Source organism: Nothobranchius furzeri, chromosome 19 (genome assembly GCF_043380555.1).
Source record: "Nothobranchius furzeri strain GRZ-AD chromosome 19, NfurGRZ-RIMD1, whole genome shotgun sequence".
Lineage (NCBI taxonomy): Eukaryota > Metazoa > Chordata > Actinopteri > Cyprinodontiformes > Nothobranchiidae > Nothobranchius > Nothobranchius furzeri.
Genome location: NC_091759.1, coordinates 12169768 through 12184105, shown reverse-complemented (window position 1 = coordinate 12184105; position 14338 = coordinate 12169768).

The window sequence follows — 14338 nt, the reverse complement described above, 5'->3', positions numbered from 1 at the left end:
ACCTTGACCTTGACCTTCTCCTCTCCAGCCTCATTACGCGTGACAAGGACCAGCCAGTGTCCAATCACCATGCCCCCAGAATCTGGCAACTTCTGTCTTCTGTCTTCCACAGAACATTAAGACAAGAGAATTAGTTATGCATGAATGTGACAGGTAGTGGTGACAGCATTTTGGCTAGCAATACTGTGGTGATAGTGATGGAGAAGTTTTTGAAAAGGAAAAATTATAAGTCGGAACTGGGCCCTGAACGAAATTCAGACCCAGATGAAGGCCCTAGTGGAGGTCAAAAGAAGGCAAATACGGTGAGCTCGGTGAGGAAATACAGCGAGAGCTATGTTTCATTTGGATTCACTTTCACCGGGGATGAAACGAGACCAACCCCTTTGTGCTTGGCGTGTGGCGAAAAGCTATCCAACAGTGCTATGGTGCCAAGCAAGCTTAAACACCATCTCCAAATAATACACCCTTCACTTCAAAACAAGAATGCAGACTATTTTGTTCGCCTGCGTAAAAACACAGAGAAACAGGCATCTTTTATGAAAAAAAAAACAAAGGTAAATGAGAGAGCTCTTAAAGCTAGCTACCACGTAGCTGAACTTGTAGCCAAATCAAAAACGTTCCACACGGTGGCCGAGACATTAATGTTACCCGCCTGCAAAGCCATTGTAAATGATATGCTAGGACCTGAAGACGTAAAAGAAATAGCCAAAGTCCCTCTCTCAGAGAACACAATGTCCAGACGTATTGATGGCATGTCTACTGACATCGAAAGTGTGGTTTTGGAAAAGATCCGTATCACTGAGAAATTTGTGTTGCAGCTTGACGAGTGTACAGATATTAGTGGACATTCTCGACTATTGGCCAATGAATGTGTGTTTTGTGGATGGAGACGCAATAAAAGAAAACTTCATATTTTGCAGAGTGTTGCCAGAAAAGACAACAGGAGAGGAAATTTTCAGGTCACATCAGAATATGTTGAACAAGGAGGACTTAAGTGGGAAAACTGTACGAGTATCTGCACTGATGGAGCCGCAGCCATGGTCGGGCACACTAAAGGCTTTGTGAGCAGAGTGAAGGAAAGAAACCCAGATGTGATTGTTACGCACTGTTTCTTACACCGTGAGGCCGTCATGGCTGAGACTTTACCAGAAGAGCTAGCCTCCGTGCTGAATGATGTTGTGCACATGGTAAACTTTGTAAAGACACGACCTGTGAAAAGCCGCATATTTACTTCTTTGTGTGAGGAAATGGGAGCAGAGCATAAGGCCTTGCTGTTCTATACATAAGTCTGATGGTTGTCACACGGCAAGGTGCTGGCTCGTGTGTATGAGCTGCGGGAGGAACTTAGAGTGTTTTTGACAAATGAGGGGTCCGATTACGCAAAGCAGCTTTCAAATGATGAGTGGTGTGCAAAGCAGGCATACATGGCGGATATTTTTAAACATCTGAATGAACTGAACACACAGATGCAAGGCCGAAATGAAAACCTGCTCACAAGTACAGATAAAATAAATGGGTTCCGTTCAAAGGTGTCACGACGCGCTGGTGAGTGGAGCGGAGGTAAGGATCCAAATGCTGGGGAGGAATCAGGCAGGTAGACAACCTGGGACATGTAAAGTCTTTTAATAATAAACATACGCAGGACATGGGAACAATGAGCCAACAAGAGACACAGAACTGTAGGGGTTTAAATACATGAGCGCTGGGAGCTTGGGTGATTGGAAAACGAGAGGCAGGTGGGAGCAATTAACAGAGACACATGGCTGAACAGAATGGGGAGGCAGGACAGGGTGTGACAGTACACCCCCCCCCCCCCCCCCCCATAGGAACACAGAGCAGGGTGGGAGGAGGGGGACCCGGAGGGAGGGCCAAGAGGGACCGAGGGACCGATGGAGGGGAGGTCACGACGGGCTCTTGGGGGCCTGCGTCTGCGGCAGAGGAGAAGGCGACGACGGACTCTTGGGGGCCTGCGCCTGTGGCAGAGGAGGAGGTGACGACGGGCTCTTTGGGGCCTGCGTCTGTGGCAGAGAAGGAGGCGACGACAGGCTCTTGGGGGCCTGCGTCTGTGGCAGAGGAGGAGAAACTGACGGGCTCTTGGGGGCCCGCGCCTGGTGAGGGCAGGACTGGCGGTGACCGGAGGCAGCGTCGACCACTGGACTGGAGGAGGAGACGTCGTCCACTGGACTGGAGGAGGAGACGTCGACCACTGGAGTGGAGGAGGAGACGTCGACCACTGGAGTGGAGGAGGAGACGTTGGCCTCTGGACTGGAGGGGAAGACGTCGGCCTCTGGACTGGAGGGGGAGACGTTGGACTGGAGGGGACGTCGACTTCAGGGCCGGAGGGGACGTCGACTTCAGGGCCGGAGGGGACGTCGACTTCAGGGCCGGAGGGGTCGACCACAGGGCCGGAGGGGTCGACCACAGGGCCGGAAGGGGTGTTGACCACAGGGCCAGAAAGGGCGTTGACCACAGGGCCAGAAGGAGAGTTGACCACAGGACTGGAAGGGACGTTGACCACAGGACTGGAAGGGGCGTCGATCTCTGGAGTGGAGGCGTCGACTTCTGAACACGAGGAGGCGTCGATTTCTGGATACGAGGACACGAGGAGGCGTCGACTTCTGGACACGAGGAGGTGTCGACCTCTGGACACGAGGAGGCCTCGACCTCTGGACACGAGGAGGCGTTGACCTCTGGACATGAGGGAGCGTCGACTTCTGGACACGAGGGAGCGTCAACCTCTGAACACGAGGGAGCGTCGACCTCTGGACATGAGGGAGCGTTGATCTCTGGACTGGAAGGAGCGTGGACCTCTGTCAGCTTCTGGTCCGGAGGCGCCGGCTTCTGGACAGCCGACTTCTGGACCGCCGACTTCTGGTCCGGAGGTGGCGGCTTCTGGACCACCGAATTCTGGATCTGGACCACCGGTTTCTGGTCCGGGGCGCCGGCTTCTGGACCGCCGACTTCTGGACCAGAACTGTCGACTTCTGGACCGGAACCGTCGACTTCTGGACCGGAACCGTCGACTTCTGGACCGGAACTGTCGACTTCTGGACCGGAACCGTCGACTTCTGGAGTGGAGGCGAAGCTGCTGCAGGAGGGGCTGCGGACTTCTGGACTGGCCGGCCTGGGGGAAGAGCCTCTTGGGTCACTGCTGGGACTGGAGCTGACTGAACTGGTGGCGCCAGAAACTGGGAGAGCAGGGAGGATAGATTGTCCAGCTGGAGCTCCTGGAGACTGAGGCTCTGATCGAGTTGGGCCAGCTCTGCTCAGAGACCGGCAAGCTCTGCTGGATGGACTGTGGGCTCGATCTTTTGGCCTTGAGACGAGGGAGCTGCTGACTGGACCGAAACCTTCTCCTGGTGATTCGAGGAGGATAGGGTGTCCAGCTGGAACTCCTGGAGGCTGACGGATCCGGCCAAGCTCCGCCTGGAGACCGGCGAGCTCTGTCAGCTGGGCTGTAGGTGTGGTTCCTCCGCCTGCAGATGACGGAGGCGCTGATTGGACCGGAGACGGGACTGCTGGTCTGATTGGGGGCGGGTCCAAGCTGGCGCGATGAGCTGGGGCAGCGGAGAGCTCGCGGCTCCGTCCTGGGACAAGGGGTGACGGTGGAGCCCGGCATCCTTCCCAACGCCGTGGGCCAACTCCGGGGGAGCACACAGCCAGTCTGGTGCCCACATAGCAGGAGCGGTCCATCTGCCCCTCCCCGTCCAAGTCTCCATCCGGCTCCGGGAGGGTGGAGAGGATCGCTGAGGCTGAAGTTCGGCGGCGACGTCTGCGGCGAGGCGACGCCGGAGGAGAAGATGGCCTGTGGTTGGAGGTAAGGAATTGGAGCAAACACTCCCAGGGGAGAATCTCCCCGCTGGATCCTTTAGCGGGTTGGCTCATTCTGTCACGACGCACTGGTGAGTGGAGCGGAGGTAAGGATTCAAACGCTGGGGAGGAATCAGGCAGGCAGACAACCTGGGACAGGTAAAGTCTTTTAATAATAAACACACGCAGGACATGGAACAATGAGCCAACAAGAGACACAGAACTGAAGGGGTTTAAATGCATGAGGGCTGGAAGCTTGGGTGATTGGAAAACGAGAGCCAGGTGGGAGCAATTAACAGAGACACATGGCTGAACAGAATGGGGAGATAGGACAGGGTGTGACAAAAGGTACAACTCTGGCAGTAACATGTGGAAAGTGGCAACCTTGAAATGTTCCCACTCACCAAGAAATGGCAACTAAAAACAGAGAGAGACTGAAAGCGGTTGAGGAAGAGCTTTGTGTGTGTCTTTACTCCATTCCTGCCAGGATCTCTGTGTTCATCCAAGGAACAGGTTTCACACCAAGTGAGTAAAAAGCAATGAGATTGACGTTTTGTACATGCAAGTCTTCATAATTCTCTTTGTGGAACAGTGAAATATTTTCCATATTATTATTGGTTCTGTGAGAATAAGCATTATTTTCTGTATTACTGCTAACAGAAGCCTTTACGACAGAAATTGTTTGCAAAACACTTTGAAGTTTTCTACTATCTCTTTTAGGTTTAAGACCATATTGTTGTGGAATTTCATGTTCCAGCTTTGTTTTGAAGTGGACATGTTAAGTGCACTTTCTATTCAAAAGAAGAAATAAAAAGATGATTAAAATACTTTTTTGTGTTTAACTGATTCTAATTCAAGACAAAATGACTATATTGTTAATAGTACAGGCGGCTACAGAGTATCATTTATTTTATTGTTTTTTTACATTTTTGGTTGGTGGTGTGCCTCGTAATTTTTTAAATAACAAAATATACCTTGGCTCAAAAAAGTTTGAAACACACTGTCTTAACTGATTGATTTTGAGGGGCGTCTGAACTCTTGGGAACACAGCACGAGCATTAATTACTCTGAATGTCAAGGTACAATGTCAGGAAAAAGGCAGTAGTTGGGGGTAAGGGTATATTAAGTAACTGCCACCTTGATATAACCTTGAAATGACAAATGGATGGATGGATGGATGGTTCTAATCTTTGAAAGAATCGCTTCACGATGCATGAAAAACAGCTCAGGTGTCTTTGGAATTACCTCATCAGACGATGTGGGGCCAGGGATTTTTTTTATTAGAAATGGGTCACTGGGACAGCTACCGTATGACACATGTAGGACATTCTGGTAGAAGCTGTTTTTTAAATCATTTATGGCACCTTTTTGTTTTAGTAATCTAGGGTTCAGACTAATCTCTAAATTAGATTTACCAACAACAGCTGAGGAACAAGAACAATACTTTTAAGAATACAGAAACAGGCCTTTGTGCCCTTAAATGTACAACTGAGTCATCTTTTTCTGTAAAAACAGAAAGTGGAGTCAAATCTATCATTTCTATTTCTTGTTTTTCTTGTTCAACAAGTCGTTTCCAGTAAAACTCACAAATTCAGATTTTGTAATAGACATTTCTGAATTCTTCCCTCCAGCCGAATCCTGAGACTCAAATGCAAAGTCAGAAAAAACAACATTTAGAAACTTTTACAGACCGCTGTGACTTTGCTTGTTTTCAAACTGTAATGTATCTGTCTGCTCCAGAGATGCTTCAAAAAGCACAAGGACATCAGTGAAATTGATGGAAACTAATGATGCTAATGATGCCCCATCCCCATCATGAGCCATTCTGTGATCAGTATAATGTGTTATGATAATTCGTGATGCTTTTTAATCTAATGAAAATCATTTGGGCTCCTCGGCTGCTTTCTTGGAAGGTCCAGCTTTGATCTGTTATTGATTTTGCTTAATAAATTCACTGTTATAATGAAAAGAAAATGCAAATGAAAGGCCACGAGAAGGTCAGCGAAGGACTTTTAAACCATGACACAGCTGAGACGTCGTCATGCAAATCAGGACAAGATCTTTTAGCAGAACAGCGTTGACTTTTGCCAAAAAAAGACAGGAATTTTGTCTTTTTTTTGCATGAATTGATGAAAAAAATGACTCAAGATGCAGGATTTTGTACAACAAACACAGAAGGTGCAAAAAGCAAAGAGATGCAAACAGCTTTGGTTCAGACGAGAAACAGAAGAAGCTGTTTTATCCGAGTTTTATGAATTTGGTTTAAACTACAGCACCTAGCTACCACTTAAACAGGAAATGTACCAATTTTTAAATGACGTCCTTCAACAAAAACAGTAATAAACTGTAGTTTTGACAAAAAATATTTACATATTTGTTTGATTAGGAATATTTTGAACTTATATTTTTATTTAATTTTGTTAGAATTTACAAAAAATTATCTAAAATGTGAACTCAATGAGGCAAAACTGTCACTTATCTTCACTTTTTCCACCATTCACAGTTGAACGCTGCCCTCAAATCCACCCATCTATCTGAAAAAAAAACCCATTTAAAATCAATCAAGGAGAGATGAAGGTGAGACCGTTCAAGCATTATTCATGAGTTGCTGAGTGTGATGTGACGTGATGTGAAAAACAACTCTTCCACTAGGTGTACACTTAGACACTGATTTATTTACAATTATTTATTTCTATGGTGTATTTTTTAGCCAGGTGAAATAACTCTTATAGATACACACGTAGTGATTATAACATAAAACAAATATGAAGGCTTAGGTTGCTGTTCATGTAAAAAGTGAAAGAAAAGGAACAAAACCAATGACAGTTGAAGTGGTGCTGTCAGTGATGCAAATTTCATAAATGTGTCTTTTATTGCCACCTGCTGGTGGTAATATGAGTCAAACTGGATTTAAACAAAAACAAAAAAATATGTAACCATGTGTGTGTGTGTGTGTGTGTGTGTGTGTGTGTGTGTGTGTGTGTGTGTGTGTGTGTGTGTGTGTGTGTGTGTGTGTGTGTGTGTGTGTGTGTGTGTGTAACAGAAATATGGACGTTCCTTCTTTGTTAAAATTAATTTTAACTGAGCACAAGAATCAACAATTCTTTAAAAGAGCAATAAGTAAGAATTTTAAAGTGAAATATTCACAAAACAATCTAATGCAGGGTTCAAATTACGGGGGAGCCTGGCTCACCCAAAACGGTGATGGGCTCCCTTGGAAGCCCTCACCTTACATACCCTAGGGGAGCTTGAAAAAAGATCCTGATTCTAATTCTATTACATTATTTATGTGGACTCTGGGGATCCTTTTGAGCCGAGAGGACGCAGAGAGCTGATCGTCGCGCTCCAGGCAGATGCGTCCCGCTCACGGCCACAGGAACATTCTCAAAGTGTCGCCACTTCAATTCAATTCAATTCAAAGATTATTAATCCCAGAGGGAAGAAAAATACAATTAACACACAATCGTTAATATCGGCTAATATCCTGTGGTCCTTTCTGTCTTTTATTTGTGCCAGAGCACATCACCTGTCTTGTGCTCTGGTGACTTCACCTCACTGGCACGTATTCCGCTATTTTTGTGGTCAGTTGATCTCTTTGAGCTGCGTAGTTCAAAAGTAAGTCATGAGGTGAGAATATAGGAAGCCAGGCAGCAGTTTTTCTGTAGGGTTTATGGGAGATGCAGGAAGATCAGAGACAGACAGGACAGAAAAATAGTCAACTAAAAAAGAAGAAAACAAAACAAAGTGTTTGAAAAGGAAAACGTAGGTAGATTTTTCCTACTACAGTGATCCCTCGTTTATCGCGGTAGATGCGTTCCAGACCTGGCCGCGATAGGTGAAAATCCGCGAAGTAGGGACACCATATTTACAGTATTTATTTAACAGGTACGTATTCAGTATTCAGACTTTTAAAACCCTCCCTTCACATAGCACTGTTAACAAACCACCCTTTAATGTACAGAACACTTAATCTTAAACAGGCACTAATATTAAAATGTTAGAATATTAAAGTATATAAAAAATAAAGATTGTTACTGTACTCACCATGAAAGAAGTTGAAGAAAAACTTGAATGATGATGGCGATAAATTTCCTTAGCAGAAGCGGAACGCTTGGAAGCCATTGTAGGGGTTAAACAAGTTCAAAAAAGAGTTCAAGTTCAAACACACACTGCTAATATAAACATCTACGTACGGAGAGGGCGTGAGACAAAGTGAACGAGGACCATGAGAAGATGCCAGAGGCTCCGAGACCAGGGAAGCTGTTGGGGGTCGGAGAAAAGGTCAAAACACCAATCACAGGCGACATTACAAAACTTGGAAGCTGATTCATTATCTATCACCAATGGAACAAATCACAGCCCATCTTACATGCTAGTTTCAAATTAACAAATGCGCATTTTATGATGAAATTGATGAAAAAAAAACAGGAATTTCTTGATATTTCGAATAGAAAAATACCGCGAATCAGTGAAAAATACTGCGAATCTGCGAATAAGGCTCCAAAGAAAAAATCCGCGAAGTCGTGAATCCGCGATAAACGAACCGCGAAGTAGCGAGGGATCACTGTACACGTTTTTCACTTTCTAAAGCAATAATTTAGCATGTAATATTTATCCATGCTCCATGCTTTCGTTCTTTTTTAAACACAGAAACAGTTTTGTTTACCTGTTTGTAGCTACAGTTTACAGGTAAACAAAACTGTTTCTGTGTTTAAAAAAGAACGAAAGCATGGATTTAGAAAGACACAGCAAGAACACACCTAAGATATTTATCCATGCTTTCGTTCTTTTTTAAACACAGAAACAGTTTTGTTTACCTGTTTGTAGCTACAGTTTCGCCGACGGCTGCCGGCTTCTTCAGGCTGACGCTGATGGTGGCGCGTCACTTCCTTCTCCGTTTATCTGCGGGCAGCAGAGGACGTTGTCGCCCTCTACTGCCCGCTCTCCCCTCTCCGACGATGCAGTCCCATGCGTGGTCCAGCGTGTAAACTCCGTCGTCCCTGTTCATGGTCCCACATCCACGTCTCCTTATCTCGATTGCTTCCTTGATCCATCTTTTGTATTTTTGTTGTTCGGTGGTTATCATCCGTGTGCTGTCCCAGTCCATTATATGGTTTTCTCTTAAGCAATGATCTGTTACGGCTGACTTTTTTATTGTACTGCTTCTTCTTTTGCTGCTCTTGTGTGTTTACGATTTGCCTCTTTCTCGCACTCCTTTCTGTGTTCTATTGTCCGTGTATTGAGTTGGCGTCCGGTTTCTCCTATGTATGTTTTATTGCTTATTTTGCATGGGATTTCGTAGATGACTCCACATTTTTGTCCAGCTGATATTTTGTCTTTTGGGTGTACTAGTCTGTTTCTAACTGTTGTGTATGGCTTTGTTGGTGTGTTTATGTTGTGTTTTTTCATTGTTGCTCTTATTTTTTCTGTTATACCTCTGATGTATGGTAGGGTTATCACTGGTTTTGGTTCTTGTCTTTCTGGGTTTCTGGTTCTTTTTTTGGGTTGTTCTTTGCTTTCTGTTTTTGTTTGTTGTTTTCCTTTGTTTATTGCCCATGTCGGGTATGCGCAGGTCTTTAAAGCGTATTGTATGTGTTTGTCCTCTTGTTTACGGTCTCTCTCTTCTGTTATTATGTTTGCTCGGTGATATAATGTTCTGATTACTGACATTTTGTGTATGGTGGGGTGTTCTGATGTCCATAATAGATATTGGTCTGTGTGTGTTGGTTTCCTGTATGTGTTCATGTTTAGGGTCCCGTCGGTCTGCCTGGTGATTTTCACATCCATAAATGCTATACTGCCGTCTGTCTCTAACTCATAAGTGAATTTTATGTTGCCCGTGTCGTCAATATTGTTTAAGTGTTGTGTTAGTGTTCCTGTTTGTCCTTTTGGTATGATTTCCAGTATGTCATCCACGTAGCGTTTCCATAGTTTTATTTTGCAGTTTGGGGGGGCGGTGGCTATGGCTTTTTGTTCTAGGTCTTCCATGAAAAACTCGCATAGGGTGGCCGATAACGGGTTACCCATGGCGAAGCCTTCCAGTTGTTTGTATATTGTGTTTTCGTATGTGAAGTAAGTGGAGTTAGCTACCAGTCCTATCAGTTGTGCTATGTCATCTGCTGTGAGGTTTGTCCTTTTGTGTAAAGTTTTGTCTTGTCTGATTCTGTTAACTACTATGTCTATGGTTTTTTGGGTTGGTGTTTTTGTGAACAGAGATGTGACGTCATGTGAGATGAGTATGTCGTTGTCTTCTATTGTAATTTCCTTTAGTTCTTTTGCCAATTCTATACTATACAATACTATACTATTTTTGCAAAACTTTACACAAAAGGACAAACCTCACAGCAGATGACATAGCACAACTGATAGGACTGGTAGCTAACTCCACTTACTTCACATATGATAACACAATATACAAACAACTGGAAGGCTTCGCCATGGGTAACCCGTTATCAGCCACCCTGTGCGAGTTTTTCATGGAAGACCTGGAACAAAAAGCCATAGCCACCGCCCCCCCAAACTGCAAAATAAAACTATGGAAACGCTACGTGGATGACATACTGGAAATCATACCAAAAGGACAAACAGGAACACTAACACAACACTTAACAATATTGACGACACGGGCAACATAAAATTCACTTATGAGTTAGAGACAGACGGCAGTATAGCATTTATGGATGTGAAAATCACCAGGCAGACCGACGGGACCCTAAACATGAACACATACAGGAAACCAACACACACAGACCAATATTTATTATGGACATCAGAACACCCCACCATACACAAAATGTCAGTAATCAGAACATTATATCACCGAGCAAACATAATAACAGAAGAGAGAGACCGTAAACAAGAGGACAAACACATACAATACGCTTTAAAGACCTGCGCATACCCGACATGGGCAATAAACAAAGCAAAACAACAAACAAAAACAGAAAGCAAAGAACAACCCAAAAAAAGAACCAGAAACCCAGAAAGACAAGAACCAAAACCAGTGATAACCCTACCATACATCAGAGGCATAACGGAAAAAATAAGAGCAACAATGAAAAAACACAACATAAACACACCAACAAAGCCATACACAACAGTTAGAAACAGACTAGTACACCCAAAAGACAAAATATCAGCTGGACAAAAATGTGGAGTCATCTACGAAATCCCATGCAAAATAAGCAATAAAACATACATAGGAGAAACTGGACGCCAACTCAACACACGGACAATAGAACACAGAAAGGAGTGCGAGAAAGAGGCAAATCGTAAACACACAAGAGCAGCAAAAGAAGAAGCAGAAAGTACAATAAAAAAAGTCAGCCGTAACAGATCATTGCTTAAGAGAAAACCATATAATGGACTGGGACAGCACACGGATGATAACCACCGAACAACAAAAATACAAAAGATGGATCAAGGAAGCAATCGAGATAAGGAGACGTGGATGTGGGACCATGAACAGGGACGACGGAGTTTACACGCTGGACCACGCATGGGACTGCATCGTCGGAGAGGGGAGAGCGGGCAGTAGAGGGCGACAACGTCCTCTGCTGCCCGCAGATAAACGGAGAAGGAAGTGACGCGCCACCATCAGCGTCAGCCTGAAGAAGCCGGCAGCCGTCGGCGAAACTGTAGCTACAAACAGGTAAACAAAACTGTTTCTGTGTTTAAAAAAGAACGAAAGCATGGATTTAGAAAGACACAGCAAGAACACACCTAAGATGTAATATTTATATCACATTCAAAACTCAGTCCCACACCCAGTGCTGTTTCAAGGCACTTTGGGGGCCAGTAGAATGAGAAACCCAGAAGCAAAATAAAGTAAAACAAATTTTGTTTGACTCTAATATCGGGTAAAGAGGACTAGAGGCTAATCTTGAGCTAACAATACTAAAAGTGTAGTAAAAAACAAAAGTTGACTAAAAAATCTCAGGCTACTATTTAAATTACCAACAACTCAGAAATAAATATTGTAACTGTCAACAAGCTTAGAGTGGACTCGTTTGATGTGATAGATGGACTGCAGTACCTGAATCTGACAACAGGATGTCAATCTTACCTAATGCACCTTTAATTGAGCAAAAGCATCAATATTTCTTTAAAGACACCTTATAAAACATTCAAACCTGAATGTTGTCTGCATTTTATTACTTCATGCACCTGAGTAGTCAAAGCATATTCAAACTGATAAGAAAGGCATGTTTAAAAGAGTTATTTTGAGCCGGTGGACATCAATTGATATATGGAAAAGACTAGTTTTGTGGAGCAAAACAGCAATCGAAATTACTTAAAATAACATTAAAAAACGCTGAATCTTTCTGCTGGCCTACATTTAAAAAATCCCCACGCCTGCAGGCTTTGCTTGCTCAACAGAAATCTGCTTCCAGGCAGAAGTGTTGGCATGATGAATTGATTAGTGTTTCCTGGAGTGTTTTTGCTTTCTCCATTCAAGAACAGTCATTTCTGATTTCAGACACAGAAGAACCAGTTTTACATTTTATGTGTGACTTGTTTTTATTACACCAGTTATTAAGGTGGACTGAGGCTTTATTTATGCTGATATTTTTGATACATGAGGTGGGTTACACTATAAAATCTAACTTTGGACACAAAATAATGTCAAAGGACACTCGGGAAGACTTCGTTTATTCAAGTTGCAGTTTAGGGACTTTCAAAACTCAACATTTCACTGTTAAATATTTATGATTATGATAATGCCTGAGACTTGCGAGACCTCGGTTTTGCCTGTTTAAAGCCACATGAAGTGCAAACAAACCCATAACAAGAGAGGCTTAACCCTCACCTTCAGCAGACAGAGGCCCATTATTCTTTCAAGGCTCTGCAGTATCTTCAAGATAAAGACACCTGCACATCAAGAGATGCTGTTCTGTGTGATCGTTAGTCGACCGCGGTAACAAAAACAAACAAAATAAGGTGGTAAAATATCTGAAGTAATGTATAGTATATTGCAACTCCTGGTGAAATAAATATGGAATCAGTAGTCCTGAGTCCTGTTGGATCTTCTTCTAGCTTTTGATTTAACCCAAAAAATTCAGGGTTTGTAAAATATACCTCAAAATTATTTAGATAATATAGAAAAATAGAAGTCAAGATGTGAGAACTAAAAGATTTAATGCCAAATTGAGACCATCGCAAAACCAAAACAATAAAATAAAAGGTTGTGAGGGAGTAATGGATGATCAAACAAATAAAACATTTGGAAATGATCCCAAAACCATCAGGTAATGTCATCAGATGGTTTTATGAGAACAAATGAAAAATAAACCAGAGGAGTCATTCTAATAGCTTTTCCAGGGACTGTAAAAAGTGGAAATTTGGTTACTTTTATGTATAAAATGCTTGAAAGAAAAGCTGCATTAATTTGATTTATATTTCAAAATGTGGTTAGAAATAAAAATATATAAAATATTTCTAAAACCACATTTCCCACTTTTGAATAATATAAACTCATTAGTTTCTACATGTGAAGATCGTGTGACGTTATTTTGTTAAAAACACACTTCCTACAAAAATAATCCTGTCATAATAGTTATTGCTATTTTAAAAAATGTGATTTTCACGTGTTCAGGTTATTTTGGTTAACCTGGTTCATGCAGTAATACAATCGTGCTGATTTTTCACCAAATCTGCTCCTTAAGCCCAAGTGGCTCTAAAGACAATCTTATTAGGCATTCCTACCATGTGTGGTGTGTTATGAGCGCTCTGCTCTGCCCAAAGCACGTCTGCGCTGCTTGGATCATATTTACAGTCTTTAAAATTTGTTCAATAGTCTTGGTCTGATTTTGGAGGACAAACAAGTGTGCTGCCTGCTGAATGTGACATGTAGCCAACCAGAAGGTGAGGAAGTGTGCTGAACCATGTTTGTTTACCGTGAAATCACGTTTGTTCTTGTAAGACTTCCATGTTCATGTGCAGTGTTCCCCCCCCCCCCCCCCCCCCCGGCGTTGCTGTACACCAAACACCGTAGGACCAAACCAGGTTTATCCATGAGTTTTAAATGCTGCATGTGTGGTCTCTCATGTTTTGAAAATCATTTGACAATTGAAAAATTCTGCTGCGTTAAGCAGGCCTTACACAACTGTCTCCCTCGTGCAAAGCAGCGATTTCATACATGTCATGTATCATCCGTAATTTTCATATGTACAAGTTAAATGTCATTTTTGTTGCAACATTGTTGTCTCCAAGGCCTAATCCACACGTAGCCGTTTTTTTAAACGAATATCCGCCCCTCCACAAACTTGCATCCACACCACCTCGTTTAAAAAAAAACTGTCCACACGTACCCGGATAAATACGTTGTTAAGTACATGCCAGACCTGTAGGTGGCAGTACTTCCCCCGTTCTTAACCTCGTCCTTCGTCTGTGGTCTTCCGCAAGGAGCAGTAATTCCGCTTGCTAACACAAACAAGCAAAAAGCGCTTGGACAATTGATGGATCGGGTAGTGACAGAGCGCAGCTCTGAGGGCACCCATGATGTCGGCTAGTGTAAACACAGGTCGCA